We start from the raw sequence: 18,741 nt of genomic DNA on the forward strand, positions 1-18,741 counted from the left end.
TGGAAAATATCAAGGCCTTGTATAATTTTAAAATTGTATTGCGGTCTGCCCCCCATGATGTATGGGACAATACTTTTAAAAGATTCATAGGTTCAACACATTTAGCTTTCAATGCTTTTAAGTGAGAAACCCATGTAAGCCTACAATCATATATCAACCCTAAAAATTTAGCTTCACTTGCTCATGGGATCCGCAGACCTTTGATGTACTGTATATATCCGGGTCTGGATGTACTCCCCGTATACGACAGAAATGGACAATTGTAGTTTTACTTGTCGAGAACTTGAATCCATTCATATCGGCCCAATGGATAATCTTATCAATAGAGAGTTGGATTTTTCTCTCAACCATTGCCATTCTGGCCCCAGCAAATGATATGGAGAGATTATCCACAAATAATGTTGCGAGAACATCCCGGGGAATGACTGAGGATATCCCATTAATTGCTAGTGCAAAAAGGGTTACACTCAGCACACTATCCTGAGGAACTCCTCCTTCCTGGCATTTACTCTGTGATAGAGCTTCCCCAACTCTCACTTGGAAAACTCTATGTGAAAGAAATGATTGGATGAATAGTGGTAGCTCTCCTCTCAATCCGCACTCATGGATTCTTTTAAGTACACTGTATCTCCATGTGGTATCATATGCCTTTTCAAGATCAAAAAAGACTGTCACATGGTGCTGTTTGGAAGCAAAGGCTTCACAAATGGAGGACTCAAGTTGTATCAGCACATCAGTCGTTGAGTGCATTTTCCTGAATCCACATTGAATGGGTGATAAAATATTCTTCTTTTCAAGGTACCAAATCAGTCTTGCATTGACCATCTTCTCCATGATTTTACATAAACAAGATGTCAATGCAATAGGTCGGTAGTTTGCTGCTAAAAACTTGTCCTTACCGGGTTTTAAAAAGGCTAAAATAATGGCTAGTTCCCAAACACTTGGATAACTATGATCATGCCATATTCTATTAAAAATGCTTAAAATAAATAACTTTGTATTAAAAGGTACGTGTTTAATCATTGCATATGGAATTCCATCGGGTCCAGGGGCTGTATCCTTACACGTAGCAAGAGCAGAATCAAATTCTCTTTCAGTAAAAGGAGAATTGTATGACTTGCTTTCTTGTTGCGAAGTTTAAAACTTTCTTTTCTTCAATGCTCCTATACTGGTGACCAGGAGCTGCTTCACACTTGCACGATACATTTGAAAAATGGTCAGCCAGGGCATTGCTAACTTCGGTTGATCCAGTCATATACTGGCCATTTATCTTTAACACTGGTGGTGGGTTTGGGGTGAATTTGCCTGCTATCTTTTTGACTTTCCTCCACACAGATGATGTTGGTGTTCTACTGTTAATGGAGGAAACAAATGACATCCAAGACTGGCGCCTGGCTTCCTTCATGGCACGGTGGAACTGTGCTCTACATTTCTTGTATATGACTAAATTCTCCTCAGTACGGCGCATGCGCAATCGAGTTAAAAGACTTTCTTGTGGCTCTGTGCAGGGCAGTTAGTTCTGATGACCACCAGGGGACTGGTCGTCGTCTGAATATCCCTGTTGTTTTGGGAATGGAATTCATTCCTGCTGTGTGAAGAGTTCCATTAAGTAAGTCTATGGCATCATCAACACTTTCAAACTGTTCTGCATTTCCTTCAATTTCACTTAACTCCCGAAATCTATTCCAGTCCGCCTTATCAAGATTCCATCGAGGCGATCTTTGTAAAGGTGGACCATTGTTGGTGTTTATAATGATTGGTGCATGATCACTAGTATGCCAATCATCTAATGTTCTCCAATTAAAATCGAGAAGACAGTTAGAGCTTGCAACTGATAGGTCAATGCAGGACAAGGTACCTGTCTGTACATGCAAATGCGTGGGGTCTCCTGTATTAAGGAGCCTGACATCTTCATTTTCCAAAATTGATGATATAATATTACCTCTTGCGTTTGCCAAAACATCACCCCATAAAGGATGTCTACTATTAAGATCTCCTAGTAAGAGAAAAGGTTGTGGGAGTTGTTTAATCACCTCTACTATATTATCATACAAGATGTTATCATTTGGAGGCAAGTAAAGAGAACAGATTGTGTATTTTCTCCCTATATCAATCTGTACAACCACTGCCTGCAGAGGGTACAGATGGACAAAGATATATGGGGAACATCTCAACGAACATATATAAGACTTCCCCCGTGGCTCCCTGCTCGTTGATCATATGGTGTTCTATAGCTAACATACTCGCGAGGACAAGGAGTATTAGCATCGAGCTTGCTTTCTTGTAGACATACAGTTATAGGGGAGTGCTCACAAATAAGGAGCTTGAGTTCTTCATATTTCACCCTTAAACCCTGGCAATTCCATTGCAGAATGGAGGAAAAAACTATGATTTATTTTTTGGAAGACACCTTAGATGAAGTCTTCCCATTGGCAATATTTAATCTAACAATATTTCCCGGTGGTATCTCTAGAGAGGATCTTGATATAGTGGGTTTTGTGTTCTTTTTTTTCTTTGTGTCCTTTTGATCTAATTGTTGAGGAGGATGGTGGACCTCAACTTGAATTTCTGATTGGTTCAATTTCCCTTCTAGTTGATCAGAAACATCAGCAGACAAGATATCATATTTATTTGAAGTCGTGACTTTAATGTTTCTTATGGTAGGAGGCGAGAGAGATGGAGGTCTCTCTCTTTTTTGATTAAAAGGTTGTGATCTGTCAGGTTTTTGCACCTTCCCCACTACAGGTTCACCAGGTGAATTAGTTTCAAGTGGAACCTCCATCAGATCAGGCAAGGACACATCCTGAGAGAGGTTTGTACTATTATTTAGAATCTGAGTAGTTGGCTTTTGAATAACTTTCAGATCTTTAAGTATCTGTTTTGATTTTTCTACAATTTCTGGACATAGATTTTCGATGGGACTTTCAACCTCTTTAACTACTTTCATTTGTTTCTTCATATTAGAAGTAGAGATATAATTTTCGTCAGTGTGGTTTGGCAAGTTTTTCTTCAGAACCATTGAAAAAGGTTGCCCTGGTCTCATCTGCTTTACAAGAGCTCTTTTACGAGCCTCTTTAAAAGTAACCCTTTCCATGGTCCTAATGGCCTGAATTCCTTTTTCAAAAATAAACTTAATGCAGCTTTTAGATGTAGCTGGATGTGCCTCCCCACAATGTATGCAAGAGGAATACGTTGTTCTCCAACTCTCTTTCTCATTCTGACTACTTTAACTACTCCTTGACTTTTCAGTTCATCCTCAATTTCTTTTTCCTCTATATCTAGCAATTCTGGAGCATATATCACAACTCTACTCTGGTTGAAAGTAGGGTGCGAAATGCATTTTACACAATGACCATCCAATGTTGTCAGTGTTTTTAGCCTTTCACCTTGTAATGGGGATAGTGTCTATCAAGAGACTTCCATTTCCTTGGGGTAAAATTTTTGGCTGCCCTCCACATAAATTGACTATTTCTCTGTTAGCTTTGAAAACATTTAAACGCTCATTTCTTCCGTGTTCAAATTCTAAGATAAAAATTTTTTCATAATTCACTACTTCATAGTGACCAGGTAATACTTCTATTTTTCTTTATCTTTGGGTACTATCATCAATTTTCACACTCTCTCTCTTCTTCTCTAGTGTTTTCTTATCATTATTTTCATAACGAATATAAGGTTCCAACGTTACTATGTTGGAACCCGAGTTGGAGCTGTCTGTGCCAAGGTCCATGTTTGTATTTTCCAGGTCGTCAACAGAGGGGTGGGTTTTTTTGTTATGAGCAAGCCGGGTTATCCACCTCTTATCGGAGGATGTCAGTCCTCCTATCCCATGTGGCCCAACACGAGAAGAGGCTTCAGCGGGGACCAGTCCTCTATTAGAGAGGGGCTGCCTCTCTTTAGGTGGGCGTACACTGGTCAGTGGGGGTAGTTAGCCCCTCCCACCGTCGACTCCAATGCCTGGCGTCACCCATTACCCGCAAATATGGGTGACTTAAAACCGGATCACTGGAGCCCGACTCTTAACAGACTTGGTCTGCCCCCAATGGGGTCTGCCAGAGGGTGATGGCATCTAAATTGGCACAGGTTGAGATGGAATGCCGTCCATCCCACACACTGCCAAATCCAAAGCAGCATCCAAAGTATAATCGAACATGCCAAAGTCGTCAACAATATCGAGCCCAAAAGGAAGAGATGGGAGAAAAAAGAAATAACCACAAGTAAAAGAGAAAGTGCTGACTGATTTAGTTGGATCAACAGCTGGGCACCGAGGTCCAGTGGGAAGTAGTTCCCACTGTTCATTAGACCCCAGCCGCTGATCCCTAAGCCCCCGATCCTTATCAAGGCTTCAGCATCTGGGGGGTGGTGAACAGAGTAATTAGCCTCTCTGCTACTAGAAGATGAAATGCCCATTCTACTCATACTACTAGACACTAGTTACAGAGCATGTCAGCAATTACATACCACTTGCCTGGAATATATATTGTATGTTGGCAATTATATACCACTTGCCTGGAATAAATCTTGCTATAGCTCCACCAGCAGTACAGCATAATCGAGTGCAAAGAGGTGTGACATCAAGATAAGATGAGTTTGCACCTCTTAGGGAAGTACATGCTAACACAGGAGCACACAAGTACTGTATGTGAAAGCTCTGTCAACTGAACGTGAGCAAATCGACATGCGTGACAGCACAAACAGGTGAGGTAACTCAAAGGTAGAGAAAAGTTCTTACAAGCAGGTGAGATGGCACTCCCATAGGAGAACACTCTTACGTGCAGGAAAGGAAGTACTGTATGGTTGCGAGCGGGTGAGATTATGCACGCACAATCATGAGCACATGAGATGACATTTCCTTAGATGTGCAAAATCGTGAGGAAGTGAGGTGGCACTTCCATAGATATGTATGATCGTGAATAGCTGAGGTGAAACGAGAGCATGATCAAATGTGGTAGCACTCGAATACAAGTGCGCGACTGCAAAAAAGGAGGGTCACGATTGCAAACAGGTGAGATTGCGCTCCCATAGGAGCATGTGATCATACACAGGTGAGATGGCCATGATCGTTAACAGATGAAATGGGGCTCTCTTAAAAGTTCACGAGTACAGGGTATGTAATCTCTACCTCTTTTTTTCACCCTCAGTGAAGGATTGAGCAACACTTTCTCCCATGGGGAGAAAAATAGTTTGAGTGACTTATAGGTAATGCTTGTTGATTGGTCTTAATGGACTAATTTCCATAAATGGGGAAAAAGGACAGAAGTGCTCTTTATTTTCTTTGACCGGCAGTGCGCACCAAGTCTGATGAATGCAAGGATTGGCTGTCAGCACCAAGAGATAAAGTTATGGCAGATTGGTTGCGAACAGGTTAACAATCTATAACGTAGGGGCATTCAGTAACTGAAGATTGCCCTCCAGTATGAGGGTGTGAGTGTGCAGGCTGATGTACTTTCTCACACCATAAAATGATTAAGTGAGCCATCATGACACGGTAAATGACAGAAACTAGAAGAGCCAGCCTGTAATAATGAATCCTCATCCACATTTGAATGTGTGAGGAATTGTGAGTGCCCTCTAGAGAGTGCTACAAGTTCCCTAAGAGCGCATTGTAATAGAAGAGGAAGTGCGCATAGGAGAAGGTACTTCGAGAAGGGTGCTCTGCCTCAATGTTAGAGTGAAAGCAAACAGGCGCATCTAAAGAATATTGCTTGCGCACTGGGGAGTACGTAGCAAGGGATAAGTGTGTGTGTGTGTGTGTGTGTGTGCAGGAGAGGATGCGAGCGATTGGAGCTCCAGAAAAGGTAAGTGCGATGGGAGAGCACATATAAGTGATCGTGATGAGTAACCGTACAATAGGTGGGCGCTCTTTGTCCAGGGTGTACGAGCTAACAAGTGAGGGGGCATAAAGAGATGGACGAGTGCAAAGTCTCATATATAGTGCTCTAAGGAATCTAATGAGGTAATGGCACTCCTACTTCCCATCAAAGGTGGCTTTTCACAGAGCATCTATCTTTTTACCTCTGCAAGGAGTGCAGGGATCAGCGGAGGGTAAGGTTGATTAAATTAGACTAGCCCGAGGAGGAGTTATAGGTCATTTCTTCTCCTTCCTTGAAGTTGTCGTCAGTGCTTCCATAGTCTACAGACAAGGAGGAGGGGTCCAAATTAGAAAATTTCCTCTCCCCATGTGGCAAGTGAGGAAGATACCAGCCTGGAAGTAACTAAGACTTGCAGCAATTTATGTCTTCCAAGCACAAAAGGTCAGAGTAACCTTAAGGCCATTTCCTTAGCATAGCTGTCAACTTAAGTCTGAGGTTCATTACCAGACAGAGAGGGGAATAGCCATCTCTTCTTTGGTAACCAGCTATCACTGCTTCTCTTGTAGTTTACCCATGAGGGAGATCAGAATTGTCATCAACCCACAGGAGGGTGACGGAAAATGTTGTTATCCGAAGAAGAAAGAACGCCCACAAATTTCCTCAATTTTGAGGATGAACTTGAAGGTGAACGATCTGTATTGGCTTTTAATTTTTCTTGCTGTATACCATCTAATGCACTGATGGCCAATTCTTACGCTCATTGCAGGGAAAGCCTGAAAAAAAGTCATACCCCATGTCAGAAGCACACAAATATTAGGGATCCAAACAGCTCCTGCTCATGAAGGTTGTACACTTATGACCAGCAACCCCAGGCCAAGATTGCATGTCCACATGTGGCCTCTGCATCACACACACACACTTTAACTATGTAAAAAGAAAGAAGAAAACCTCTTAAAACAGTCAAGACAGGAAGATACCCAGCTTACGTGCGTACAACCCGGCAGCTTTAGTCAAAGTGCTTTTTCTTGTGTGCTGGTGAACAGCAATAACTACTGACACATTATAACATCAGAGTTCCAGCCAAGTTTAAATCATACTCCTATTAAAGTTGGGGTTTCGTATATGTGTAGGAACATACATTGAAAATCTAACACTATCCTAATCTATTGGCAATCAACTCCCACCTTGATCAATTCGTAATCCAATACTCCATTAGTGTTCTAACAAGAGCACTTAAAACCTATAACTCCCTTCATTGGGTAAAATCTACAATTACTAGTTCATCTGACAACTGTCATGCAGACAATCCTACAGTAATCTACTACAGTACATGTACCAAGAAAATTCTTCTTGAATAACTAATTATGAATCGAATTATCTAAAATCAGACTCAATCCATAAATATGTCCAGATGCAATCCACTGACAACCTTTAATCATCATCATCCCTAAAAGTAGTACAGTAATGCAGCTTTAATTTGGTTAAAAGTTAATTTGACTTTAACCTACTAACAAGCCATTTTTTTTTACAATACAATTCAAATCTAATGTAACAAACAAAGCTCTTTATTACCCTTACCTTTAAAACTACAGATAATTCAGCCATCTGTATTTTATTGATTCTATGCTCTAATTGAAGTGCAATAAAATCATCGACCTTCAATTTTCTTGTCTCCATAGCTCCTTGCTCAAGATGCACCTGAGAAAGAACAAAAGTTTCTGAAAATATTGACAAAATTCTCACGTTTTGAATAATCACATAAAATTGAACATGACGTTCTTGCTATTATAATGAACTAAAATGTTATTTTTATTAGTAAAATAAATTTTTGAATATACTTACCCGATAATCATGTAGCTGTCAACTCCGTTGCCCGACAGAATTCTATGGAGGGATACGCCAGCTATCACAATACTAGAAGGGGGTGTACTTACCAGCGCCACCTGTGGCCAGGTACTCAAGTACTTCTTGTTGACACCTCCTCAATTATTCCTCGGTCCACTGGTTCTCTATGGGGAGGAAGGGAGGGTCGATTAAATCATGATTATCGGGTAAGTATATTCAAAAATTTATTTTACTAATAAAAATAACATTTTTCAATATTAAACTTACCCGATAATCATGTAGCTGATTCACACCCAGGGGGGTGGGTGAAAAACCAGTGTACAAGACTAAAGGATAGCTAAGTATCCCGTATTTCATATAATCAGTTATCCACAATAACAATGAAATAATAAGTACCTGGTAAGGAAGTCGGCTTGAACCGTTACTCTGCCTTTAATAAGATCGTCTTCCTTACTGAGCGCAGCGTTCCTCTTGGGAGGCTGAATCAACTCAAAGGTGCTAAAGTATACAGGGCTGCAACCCATACTAAAGGACCTCATCACAACCTTTAACCTCGGCGCTTCTCAAGAAAGAATTGACCACCCGCCAAATCAACAAGGATGTGGAAGGCTTCTTAGCCGACCGTACAACCCATAAAAAGTATTCAAGAGAAAGGTTAAAAGGTTATGGGATTATGGGAATGTAGTGGCTGAGCCCTCGCCTACTACTGCATTCGTTGCTACGAATGGTCCCAGGGTGTAGCAGTACTCGTAAAGAGACTGGACATCTTTGAGATAGAATGATGCGAACACTGACTTGCTTCTCCAATAGGTTGCATCCATAACACTCTGCAGAGAATGGTTCTGTTTGAAGGCCACTGAAGTAGCCACAGCTCCCACTTCATGTGTCCTTACCTTCAGCAAAGCAAGGTCTTCTTCCTTCAGATGAGAATGTGTTTCTCTAATCAGAAGCCTGAATAGTAAGAAACTGAGTTCTTAGAACTTGGAAAAGAAGGTTTCTTGATAGCACACTATAAGGCTTCTGATTGTCCTTGTAAAGGTTAAGACTTTTTTAGATAGTACCTAAGAGCTCTAACTGGGCAAAGTACTCTCTTCAGATCATTCCCCACCAAGTTGGACAGGCTTGGGATCTCGAACGACTTAGGCCAAGGACGTGAAGGAAGCTCGTTTAGCAAAAACCGAGCTGCAAGGAACATGTAGCCGTTTCAGATGTGAAAACAATGATCCTGCTGAAGGCGTGGATCTCACTTACTCTTTTAGCTGTTGTCAAGCACACGAGGAAAAGAGTTTTTAATGTGAGGTCCTAAAAAGAGGCTGATTGGAGAGGTTCAAATCTTGATGACATAAGGAACCTTAGGACCACGTCTAGATTCCAGCCTGGAGTGGACAACCGACGTTCCTTTAAGGTCTCAAAAGACCTAGGGAGGTCCTGTAGATCTTTGTTGGAGGAAAGATCCAAGCCTCTGTGGCGGAAAACCGCTGCCAACATACTTCTGTAACCCTTGATCGTAGGAGCTGAAAGGGATCTTACTTTCCTTAGATATAACAGGAAGTCAGCAATCTGGGTTACAGTGGTACTGGTTGAGGAAACTGCATTGGTCTTGTACCAGCTACGGAAGACTTCCCCTTGAGACTGATAGATTCTGAGAGTGGATGTTCTCCTTGCTTTGGCAATTGCTCTGGCTGCCTCCTTCGAAAAGCCCCTAGCTCTTGAGAGTCTTTCGAAAGTCTGAAGGCAGTCAGACGAAGAGCGTGGAGGATAGGGTGTACCTTCTTTACGTGAGGTAGACTTAGAAGGTTCACTCCTAGAGGAAGAGTCCTGGGAATGTCGACCAGCCATTGCAGTACCTCTAAGAACCATTCTCTCGCGGACCAGAGCGGAGCCAACCAACGTCAGCCGTGTCCCTTTGTGAGAGGAGAACTTCTGAAGTACCCTGTTGACAATCTTGAACGGCGGGAATGCATACAGGTCGAGATGGAACCAATCCAGCAGAAAAGCATCCACGTGAACTGCTGCTGGGTCTGGAATCGGAGAACAATACAACAGGAGTCTCTAGGTTATCGAGGTAGTGAACAGAACTATGGTTGGCTGACCCCACAGGGCCCAAAGTCTGTTGCAAACATTCTTGAGAAGGGTCCACTCTGTGGGATGACCTGACCCTTCCGTCTGAGGTGATCTGCCATGACATTCATACCGCCCTGAATGAACCTCGTTACCAGTTAGCTTTCGATCTTTAGACCAGATGAGTAGGTCCCTTGCGATCTAGAACAACTTCCACGAAAGAGTCCCTCCCTGCTTGAAGATGTAAGCCAGGGCTGTGGTGTTGTCAGAGTCCACCTCCACCACTTTGTTAAGCTGGAGGGACTTGAAGTTTATCAAGGCCAGAATAACCGCCAACAACTCCTTGCAATTGATGTGAAGTGTCCTTTGCTCCTGATTCCATGTTCCCGAGCATTCTTGTCCGTCCAAAGTCGCACCCCAGCCCGTGTCTGATGCGTCCGAGAGGAGACGGTGGTCGTGTTTCTGAACAGCCAAATGTAGACTTCCTTGAGAAGAAAGCTGTTCTTACACCACGCGAGAGAAGACCGCCTCTCTTCGGAAACAGGAACTGAGACCGTCTCTAGCGTCATGTCCTTTATCCAGTGAGCAGCTAGATGATACTGAAGGGGGGGAGGTGGAGTCTCCCTAACACGATGAACAGGGCCAGCGATGAAAGTGTCCCTGTTAGACTCATCCACTACCTGACTGAGCATCGGTTCCTTCTCAGCATGCTCTGGATGCATTCTAGGGCTTGGAAGATCCTTGGGGCCGACGGAAAAGTCCGAAAAGCTCGACTCTGAAGATCCATACCCAAGGAGACAATGGTCTGGGATGGAACGAGCTGAGACTCCTCAAAATTGACCAGGAGGCCCAGTTCCTTGGTCAGATCCATAGTCCATTTGAAAATCTCCAGACAGCGACGACTTGTGGGAGCTCTTAAAAGCCAGTCGTCTGACGGAGCCGGACACAAGATCATGGTACTGCTGCACAGTCTGTGAACTGTCAATCATGGGCAAGCGAGGAAGTACAGTGACAACCCGAATCTGTCTAGACTGTCTGGGTCGTACAGACAACTCCTTATCGGGTTGCTGAGGTTGCCGCACTGCGTCACAACAAGTCACTTCTGTTGGTTGTTGAACGTCTTCCCCGTGACACATTGACTCCGTAAACAAAAAATCCTCTAACAAGGACTAAGCTTGGACTGCATGTCTTGCAACACAGCTCAAGGTCTATGGGAGCAGGTGTGGTAACAGACGGGATTAGCGACTGAAGTGGAACCATTACCTTCCCTGGAAGCATGTTATGCTTAAATAAAAGTCCATAAGAGGCTATGCAGCTAAAGGCTCCCTCCAAATGACAGAGTCCTCAAGGGAATATCAGAAGGAGGGAGAAAAGAACTTTCTCATCTACAGGGACCATATCCTAGAAAAGCTAAGTTCTCTCAGTGAGGGTTCACTGGTGCAAAAGCAGCAGACTAGAAGGCAACGTTATGAAACTGCTTGACAGTCTAGTGAGTTGGCAACAACCAAAGATGTGTGACTGAGAAGCATGCGGTAAGGTATGCAGAGCATGTTGTATGCAGAGTATGCTGTATGCAGAGCATGCTGTATGTAGAGCATGTTGTATGCAGAGCATGCTGAATGCAGAGCATGCTGTATGCAGAGCATGTTGTATGCAGAGCATGCTGAATGCAGAGCATGCTGTATGCAGAGCATGTTGTATGCAGAGCATGCTGTATGCAGAGCATGCTGTATGTAGAGCATGTTGTATGCAGAGCATGCTGAATGCAGAGCATGCTGTATGCAGAGCATGTAGTATGCAGAGCATGCTGTAAGCAGAGCATGCTGTATGTAGAGCAGCGTGTGCATGGCGTTTAACATTTCTCAGAAATTCCATGACCAGTGCTAGAGTGCTTTATGCATGCTTGCATGGGGTTTAAATATCAACATAATATTTACCTTACATTCATAACTCATGATTCATATTTTTTGCCATATTCTGCGATATTGTTAAAAAATATATTGCAAGGAATACAAATATATTTTTATAAGTAATACAAATAACCTCCATTATCATAAGGTTTGAAAATGGAGGTAAGGTATGCTGAACAGCAGAGTCAGAACGAGCTGGAACAACAATAGTTGTGGTTTCCTCTTCAAGACTCTGTTGAGGGAACACCTGAGGCTCAGTCTGCAAAGGCTGATCAAAGGAAGTAGCAGAAGGTAGGCGCATGGGTGGAGGGGGCTGACTCCTGGCATGAGTGGCTGAACCCAAGGGTTGCGCTTGCTGAGCGGTTGGCGGAAGCGGAGTAGCAAGTTCCTGTTCCTGTGGTGTGAGCGGAGCGCGATGAGGTAGAGGCTGCGCAGAACAAGGTAAATGTCTCGCAAGCTGAGGCTCCTGAGGCGCAAAGCTAAGGTGTAGTGGTGCTTGCCTTGTGGAGGGTTGAGCTCGCTGCAGCGAGAGCTGAGGAGACTGACTCAAGGACGGGAGAGGTTGTTGTACCTCAACCGAGTGTTGCATCACTGGTGGAGCAGCAAGTGGAGGCGGAGGAAGAGAGGTATAATCCTCCTGATCCCATTGTAAAGGTTGCCTTAAAGAAGGCGGAGGCTGAACACCACTGGGAACAGTAAACTCAGAACGTGGCTCAACATCGTACGCCTGGCAGGTGGTACTGCGATCAGGCGGAGCGAGCGCAGGCGGAGGAAGAGAGGTATAATCCTCCTGATCCCATTGTAAAGGTTGCCTTAAAGAAGGCGGAGGCTGAACACCACTGGGAACAGCAAACTCAGAACATGGCTCAACATCGTACGCCTGGCAGGTGGTACTGCGATCAGGCGGAGCGAGCGCAGGCGGAGGGAGTGTAGGCGGAGGCGGAGGCGCAAAACTCTCAGCCCGACACTCACGCATCAAGACCGAAAGTTGTGACTGCATAGACTGCAGAAGAGTCAACTTGGGGTCGGCAGACACTAAGGTCTGCTGAGGTAAAGCCTTAACAGCAGAGATCTGTTGCGGCAGAACCTTACTCCTCTTAGGCGGAGTGCATTCAACTGATGACTGAGGAGAGTCAGAGCTAACCCAATGACTGCATCCGGGTTGTTGAACTCTAACTTCGTACGTCTGGCATAGGTCTGGACTTTACGTTTAAGAGGTCTTGAGACCTGAGACCAGCGTTTTCTCCCCTAAATTTCTTCTGCAGACGAGCAAAATAAGGGCTCAATCGTCTGCGGGTGGGAGTGACGGTCTCGGTAAGACACGCCCACAACCACCGAGGATACTTCTGTGCGCCGATCAAGGCCTGCTGAACCCTTATGCCCTTCGACATTGCTTCTCCCCTGGGCTTGGGAGCTTGCAAGAGGTCCCGGACTGGGAGGACGACTGGCGCGCACAGAAGTACCCTCACGCACAACACTGACACTTTGCGCTAATCACTTATCACTTTGATTTTCTGTTTGCACTTATTTCACTGAACTCGAAACTTTAAGTGGTGTACCTGAAACACGCAATTCTATCCTTTCTCAAAAGTTAGTAATTGCGAAAACAGAATTACAATGTAACAGAAAAATCTAATGAAAGATAAATAATTCAGTGGCTGGAAAGAGACTAAACACTAGATCACTCTAGAAACGTTTACTTTCTTCCCCTAAAGAGACTAGGGAGAAGAGCCAAAACGATAACAACGTTACTCGTACGCCTGGCAGGCTAGAATGAAACGTTTATCATCCTCTTTCTCCCTCCGTCTCTATCTCTCTCTCTCTCTCTCTCTCTCTCTCTCTCTCTCTCTCTCTCTCTCTCTCTCTCTCTCTGACTTAGAACCTGAGAGAAGAGCCCAATCATATATATCGTTAAAACATATTATTGTTAAAGGAAAAAACTGAAATATTTCCCAAAATGAAAAGTTCCTTTATTAGGATCAAAACCATTAAGTTAAGAAAGAATGAACAAAACGCTAGACATGGTTACTCTTACTGCAACGTGAAACCGTGAAAGTTCTTTCTCTATCGTAATGATAGAGTGCAAGTTGAACGTTCTGAACGTCAACAACTGCAGAGACAAAACAAAACGTTAGTTCAACTTTGAAAACAGTACTAGACTATCAAAGAAATTCTTTCAAAGACATTAAAATAGCATAATATGTTAACAGGTAAAACCGAAATGACGGGCTCAATGTTAATTAACTTCGGTACCAAGAAAAGACCGCCTACTATTAGGAAGGTCGAATATAAACAAATATAAAAATTAATTTTAATAAGTTTATAATAAAAGGAAGTTAATCGAAGAGGCCTATAAGAGGCGGAGAGATATAAAATAAATCTATAACTTTGTTAAGCAAAATTAAGAAAGAGAGTCTATACTCTCTTAGACACCAACACTTCCGTCTAAGGGAAGGGTCGGCCATTAAAAGGTGAAAGAGAGTTCATACTCTCTTCGTCACCATAATTAATCAAATTAATTCCAAAAGCTAACTAAGCTAATATAGAAGTTTCCAGTAAAGCGACAGCCGAAATCAAAGAGAAATACTTCACCAAAGTCGTGAAAATACTCCAAGAACATAAGCGTATCCCAGAACGTCTTGCCGGAAGCACGACAGAGGAATAATTGAGGAGGTGTCAACAAGAAGTACTTGAGTACCTGGCCACAGGTGGCGCTGGTAAGTACACCCCCTTCTAGTATTGTGATAGCTGGCGTATCCCTCCATAGAATTCTGTCGGGCAACGGAGTTGACAGCTACATGATTATCGGGTAAGTTTAATATTGAAAAATAACCTTTCAAAAGACAATGTTACTTATAAATTAGCATTAATAGATCCGCTATCATAAGTTTACAATTTCAATGAGCAATAGTAAATATTCACCTACTTTGTATCATTTGTAATGAAATACCTGCAGATTCTATAATATATTTTTACTCACTTTTAACAAACAGCCATTAACTTACTATTAGTTCTAAAAAATGGCTGGTGCATAAAATTTCCGAGACCTGTAGTGTCAAACTTTTGAAAGTTTTATTTGGTTAAAAAGGTCAGTTAGTAAATATGTCAAGAGATTAAAAGGACAAAAGCATAAGCAAAGTTATTTACCATTGATTTCTAAAGCAGCAAAAAGATTGAGATAATAGCTCTTTGGTAAGTATATGATACAGTACAATATTTTCTAGGCAAATACATGAACTATTTATTTTCCTACGCGTTACCCTGTGGTTTATCTATTTAAAATCATTTATATTGGGGCAAACCTCCCATGAAATACCTGCCTTTCCCTACCCTACCACTTAGCTAAATTACAGGAATGTGTAGCCTACTACCCTTAACCTAACCTAGATTGCAGGATCATAACCTAACCTAGGATGCAGGATCATTACCTAACCTAGGATGCAGGATCATTACCTAACCTAGGATGCAGGATCATAACCTAACCTAGGATGCAGGATCATTACCTAGCCTATGCAGACTAGGATGCCCAGCCCACCTAATGTGACTTCCAGAGCTGTAGATGGAATCAATTTAGGATAATAGCCTACTGCTTGCCAATACATAGGAGCTTGATGTTTTTCTTTTATCGCGAGTGAAGAGAGCGCATGCCAAAGCAAGAACCATTAGATTTTATCAAAAAATATACCTGGATTAATTATCTAAGAAATAATAATCAATCAATGATGTTCGCACGCAGCATTACATAGAAGCTTGATGTTTTACTTTTTCCCCCCGAGCGAGGCGAATGCACGGTAGAGCAAAGACCATTGTATTTAAGATAGAACATTTTGAACAGAAAAAATTGTTTTCCTGTAGTAAATAATGTGATTTCACCGAATTTGACTTCATTTCAATTATAAAACCAGATTTAGTGAGTCTGTAGTAGGGAAGCAAGTAGTTGAACTGGTTGTTCTATTTGTTTGCCATTGAAGTGAAGGTCAAATTTGGCTAAATCATGTTATTTACTGGGTTTTATTATAGTTACAGACGGAGAAAGCTTTCCTACTAAAAAATGCATGTTTTCTTCAAAAATAAAACTTATTTACAAGGTATATAAATACTTAGTGAAATATATATACATATATATACATACATACATATAAATATACATAGGTAAATTTTTAGTTTCAGCCAAATTTGGAAAAATGCAATAAAAATATATTTGTTGCATCAGAAATAGTGTGGTTTCAATGAATTTAACGTTTATTTTGACTGCAAACCAACCGATTTAGAGATTTACTATGTATACCCTAGTTCATCCCACCAATTATGGGGGACACCCTTTGGGAACCGGGTTTTGGGTGGGGGAAGGGGGGGGAAGGTGTTGGGGCATTGAATGATATTTGCAATAAATGAATAATTAATGTTCCAGCACCCCTCCCCCATACCCCTAACTAGGCCTACCGGGGGGAGGGGGGTAGGGCCCCCCAGCGACCCCCCCTTAAAGCCACAGTAATTTTCAGGGCACCACAGAACCTAACAAACCCACCTAACCTAACCTAGGGGCCCTGTACCCCTACCGGGGGGGCTTTGCCCCCCCTGCGACCCCCCCTTAAGGCCACAGTAATTTTCAGGGCACCACAGAACCTAACAAACCCACCTAACCTAACCTAGGGGCCCTGTACCCCTACCGGGGGGGGGCTTCGCCCCCCCTGCGACCCCCCCTTAAGGCCACAGTAATTTTCAGGGCACCACAGAACCTAACAAACCCACCTAACCTAACCTAGGGGCCCTGTACCCCTACCGGGGGGGGGCTTCGCCCCCCCTGCGACCCCCCCTTAAGGCCACAGTAATTTTCAGGGCACCACAGAACCTAACAAACCCACCTAACCTAACCTAGGGGCCCTGTACCCCTACCGGGGGGGGCTTCGCCCCCCCTGCGACCCCCCCTTTAACCAGGGGTAAATTTGAATATATATATTTTGTTAAATCACTTCTTACCTTAAACGGAAGATGACGATGAAGATGTGGAAGGTTGTGGTTGACCCTCTTCTGAATCATCAAGTACTGGAATACGTTCAGATTTGGTACAATACCACACATGTCTATCCTCACGAAAATGTAAAGGCGAATCACATTTACCACACTGGACACTTAAAGGTAATACGGAATGCTCCCTTAGAAAACGATTCACTACTTCAGGAGTTCCATTATAATTCCCATGAAATCGGCCGATCACATCAAAATAGGAATAACGACATATTTCACACAACCGTACCGGAGGATCCATGACAGTAAAATGACGTGTGATGAAAATATAGAAACCGGAACTTTTGAAAACCGAAAACAAACGACAATCACGGGTTTCTCCCATAATGAAATAGGGAAAAAAACAAAATAGTATCGTTTACAATGTTATATTGCACGAAAAACAGATCCTTGAAACAAGACTGAGAGACCAATGAATCGTCCAATAATAACCCTTGAAAAGAACCCAGTAGTATTTTGATTGGAGGAGCGACATTAGTGGGAGGAGCAAATGCGCATTCAAGTAAATATTGTCACATTACGCAATGGGGCGGAGCCAAGTAAGATGAAAACAGACATACAAACGAACAAGAGCTACCTTGCGTGCCCATGTTAAGATATACACTAAACTTAGAAAAAGTCAAGACCTTCAATTCCTGAAATATTTTTTTTCTCTGTAAGTATGCATTAGCGACAATAATGTATTGAGAAGAAGTGTTTTGTTATCACGTGCTTTACTAGGAAAATATATTAATATAATACATTTCCCAATTTGGTTGAATCCAAAACTTTACCTATACATACATATATATATATATATATATATATATCTACCTACATCCGTCAAAAAAGGGCAATCCCCAGTGGGAACCAGGGGTTTTGGGAGGGGAAAACACACTTAGGAAAACGGTACTGTATACATAGGTAAAACAAACCTTTTCTTCTCTATACATTAATTTCTTGGACGTATAATAAAACCATGGAAAACTGCACAAATGACTGGAAGGTTTGTGATCTGGGAAGGGGGTCCGGGAGCTTGCCCCCCGCCTAGGGGTTGTAACCTGGGAAGGGGTTCTGGGAGCTTGCCCCGGGCTAGGGGTTGTGACCTAGGAACTACTAGGTTAGGTGGGTTTGCTAGGTTCTGTACCCTTTCAAAAGTGTTAAATAATCATGTTTGGCCTATTTTCAGCCATTTAGGGCCTACATGATCCATATATTTTTCCAACTGGTTATCTTCTGTTTAATTTGCATTTCTGACCAGTATTACGCCTGTAAATCACTTGTTTATAATATTTCCCCACCCAAAAAGCCCAGGTTTCCAACTGGGGTCCAACATAATTGTCTATATAAGGGGGCCCACAAACTCATGAAAGGGTTGTTTGCCCCAAAAATCATGGTTAGAAATATATAGAACACAAGATAGCGAGGAGGAAAATATGGTTTTATTGTAGTGTTGGCTAGAAATGAACGACTCATATATTTACAGAAGAATCCTCTACACCAAATTCCTCTAAATTCTGAAAGATCTAGTCTATCGAAACTAACATTCGTCATAAACTAGACCTAGACGTGGGTAACAAATATGATCTGCACCTTCCAGGTTATGCCATCGGTAAAATGTCTTGGGGCCCCATGAATGCAGACTCAAAATATGGTAGGCTATCCAACATTGCAAACTACAAACTTATCTATCAATTTCTATTTGAAAAAATTTCTAAAGATATTCTAATATACCTGACCTAGTATATAAATAACAGGTACTAACCTTTGGTCAAATTTTGAGTGTTTAATTTCGGAAAATGTTGTAACGTAATCACAGTTAATCCTGTTCTTGTTTTCCAAAGTATCAGCTGGTAGTCAGTGTTGCCAGATGGCTTATTATTAAAAAAAAAAAAAAATCCCCCAAAAGAACCCAAAAAAATCCCCGTTTCCTTAACTATATTTTATTTGGATCCTTAAGGCTTTACTAATATAGAAATTACTCACCGTACTTCAAAAGTGCAAGGAAACTAATTGCAACAATCTGAAGGTTTACTCATATTTGTTTATTATTTTCAGAAATTTGTACAGAATATCCTCATCAGACATACAAAATTCCCAGATCTAGG

Source organism: Palaemon carinicauda, chromosome 22 (genome assembly GCF_036898095.1).
Source record: "Palaemon carinicauda isolate YSFRI2023 chromosome 22, ASM3689809v2, whole genome shotgun sequence".
Classification (NCBI taxonomy): domain Eukaryota; kingdom Metazoa; phylum Arthropoda; class Malacostraca; order Decapoda; family Palaemonidae; genus Palaemon; species Palaemon carinicauda.